Source organism: Xylocopa sonorina, unplaced genomic scaffold (genome assembly GCF_050948175.1).
Source record: "Xylocopa sonorina isolate GNS202 unplaced genomic scaffold, iyXylSono1_principal scaffold0031, whole genome shotgun sequence".
NCBI classification, from domain to species: Eukaryota; Metazoa; Arthropoda; class Insecta; order Hymenoptera; family Apidae; genus Xylocopa; species Xylocopa sonorina.
In genome coordinates this window covers 1,595,479-1,599,069 of record NW_027490102.1, presented here as the reverse complement: position 1 = coordinate 1,599,069, position 3,591 = coordinate 1,595,479, and positions in this window count along the sequence as shown.

Sequence of the window (3,591 nt, the reverse complement as noted above, 5' to 3'; positions counted from 1 at the left end):
TACACATGACACTTCGCAATGAATATTATATGCTAACATGAAACATAAAAATGGGATGCGATATCGCGTTTTAAGAAGCATTAGTTATCTACTGCTACGATACGTAGACGTCTGCAAACGCTATTTCCTAGCATGAAACTGTGGCATTTACATTCATTTGAAGTGTAGAAGTGGAATACATAACACTTCGCAATGAATATTATATCTTATAATGAAACATAGAAATGAGATGCGATATCGCGATATAAGAAGCATTAGAACTCTACTGCATCGATACGTAGACATCTGCAAACGCAACGTCCTAGCAAGGAAGTGTCGCATTTACATTTATTTGAAGTATGTGCAAGGTATACATGACACTTCGCAATGAATATTATATCCTATCATGAAGCATAAATATGTGATGCGATATCGCGTTCTGAGAAGCATTAGAAATATATTGTATCGATATGTAGACATCTGCAAACTTTACTTTCTAGCAAGGAAGTGCCGCATTCACCTTCTTTTGAAGTGTATGCGAGGAATACGTGACACTTCGCAATGAATATTATATCTTATAATGACACATAGAAATGAGATGCTATATCGCGCTTTGAGAAGCATTAGAACTCTACTGCCACGATACGTAGACATCTGCAGGCGCTATTTCCTAGCGAGGAAGTGTCGCATTTGCATTCTTTTGAAGTGAGTACGAGGTATACATGACACTTCGCAATGAATATTATACCTTATCACGAAACATAGAAATGAGATGCGATATCGCGATTTAAGGAGCATTAAAACTCTATTGCTTCGATACGTAGACATCTGCAAACGCTATTTCCTAGCAAGGAAATGTTGCATTTACATTTCTTTGAAGTGAATACGAGGTATACATGACACTTCGCAATGAATATTATATCTCATCATGACACATAGAAATGAAATGCGATATCGCGTGTTAAGAAGCGTTAGATCCCTATTGCTACGTTACGTAGACATCTGCAAACTCTATTTCCTAGCAAGGAAGTGTCGCATTTACATTCTTTTGAAGTGAATACGAGGTTTACATGACACTTCGCAATGAATATTATATCTTATCATGATACAAAGAAATGAGATGCGACAACGCTATTTAAGGAGCATTAGAACTCTATTGCTTCGATACGTAGACATCTGCAAACGTTATTTCCTAGCAAGGAAGTGTCGCATTTATATTCTTTTGAAGTGAATGCGAGGTATACATAACACTCCACGATGAATATTATACCTTAACACGAAACATAGAAATGAGATGCAATATCGCGAATTAAGAAGCATTAGAACATTATTGCTTTGATACGTAGACTTCTGCAAACGCGATTTCCTAGCAACGAAGTGTCGCATTTACATTGTTTTGAAGTGAATACGAGGTATACATGACACTTCGCAATGAATATTATATCTTAACATGAAACATAGAAATGAGAAGTGAAGTCTCGTTCTAAGAAGCATTAGTACCCTATTGCTTCTATACGTAGACATCTGGAAACGCTATTTCCTAGCAAGGAAGTGTCGCATTTACATTCTTTTGAAGTGAATACGAGGTGTACATGACACTTCGCAATGAATATTATATCTTATCATGAAACATAGATATGAGAAGCGAAGTCTCGTTCTTAGAAGCATTGGTACCCTTTTGTTTCTATATGTAGACATCTGGGAACGCTATTTCCCAGCAAGGAAGTGTCGCATTTACATTATTTTGAAGTGAATACGAGTTATACATGACACTTCGCAATGAATATTATATCTTATCATGGAACATGGAAGTGAGGTGCGGTATTGCGTTTTAAGAAGCATTAGAACTCTATTGCTACGATAAGTAGACATCTGCAATCGCTATTTCCTAGCAAGGAAGTGTCGCATTTTCATTCTTTTGAAGAGAATACGAGGTTTACATGACACTTCGCACTGAATATTATATCATCATGAAATATAGAAGAGAAGTGCGGTATTGCGTTTTAAAAAGCATTAGAACTCTATTGCTACGATAAGTAGACATCTGCAAAGCTATTTCCTTGCAAGGAAGTGTCGCATTTACATTCTTTTGAAGAGAATACGAGGTTTACATGACACTTCGCACTGAATACTATATCATCATGAAGCATAGAAGTGAGGTGCGGTATTGCGTTTTAAGAAGCATTAGAACTCTACTGCTACGATAAGTAGACATCTGCCAACGCTATTTCTATGCAAGGAAGTGTCGCATTTTCATTCTTTTGAAGAGAATACGAGGTTTACATGACACTTCGCAATGGATATTATATCATCATGAAACATAGAAGTGAGGTGCTGTATTGCGTTTTAAGAAGCATTAGAACTCTATTGCTACGATAAGTGGACATCTGCAAACGCTATTTCCTTGCAAGGACGTGGCGCATTTATTTCCTTTTGAAGTGAATACGAGGTATACATGACACTTCGCAATGAATATTATAACTTATCATGAAACATAGAACTGAGATGCGAAGTCTCGTTTTAAGAAGCATTAGAACCCCACTGTTTCTATATGTAGACATCTGGAAACGCTATTTCCTAGCAAGGAAGTATCGCATTTACATTCTTTTGAAGTGAATACGAGGTATACATGACACTTCGCAATGTATATTATATCTTATCATGAAACATAGAAATGAGAAGTGAAGTCTCGTTCTAAGAAGTGTTAGTACCCTATTGTTTCTATACGTAGACATCTGGAAACGCTATTTCCCAGCAAGGAAGTATCGCATTTACATTCTTTTGAAGTGAATACGAGGTATACATGACACTTCGCAATGTATATTATATCTTATCATGAAACATAGAAATGAGAAGTGAAGTCTCGTTCTAAGAAGCATTAGTACCCTATTGTTTCTATACGTAGACATCTGGAAACGCTATTTCCCAGCAAGGAAGTGTCGCATTTACATTATTTTGAAGTGAATACGAGTTATACATGACACTTCGCAATGAATATTATATCTTATCATGGAACATGGAAGTGAGGTGCGGTATTGCGTTTTAAGAAGCATTAGAACTCTATTGCTACGATAAGTAGACATCTGCAGTCGCTATTTCCTAGCAAGGAAGTGTCGCATTTTCATTCTTTTGAAGAGAATACGAGGTTTACATGACACTTCGCACTGAATATTATATCATCATGAAACATAGAAGAGAAGTGCTGTATTGCGTTTTAAGAAGCATTAGAACTCTATTGCTACGATAAGTAGACATCTGCAAAGCTATTTCCTTGCAAGGAAGTGTCGCATTTACATTCTTTTGAAGAGAATACGAGGTTTACATGACACTTCGCACTGAATATTATATCATCATGAAACATAGAAGAGAAGTGCGGTATTGCGTTTTAAGAAGCATTAGAACTCTATTGCTACGATAAGTAGACATCTGCAAAGCTATTTCCTTGCAAGGAAGTGTCGCATTTACATTCTTTTGAAGAGAATACGAGGTTTACATGACACTTCGCACTGAATACTATATCATCATGAAACAAACAAATGAGATGCGATATCGCGACTTAAGGAGCATTAAAACTCTATTGCATGGATACGTGGACATCTGCAAACGCTATTT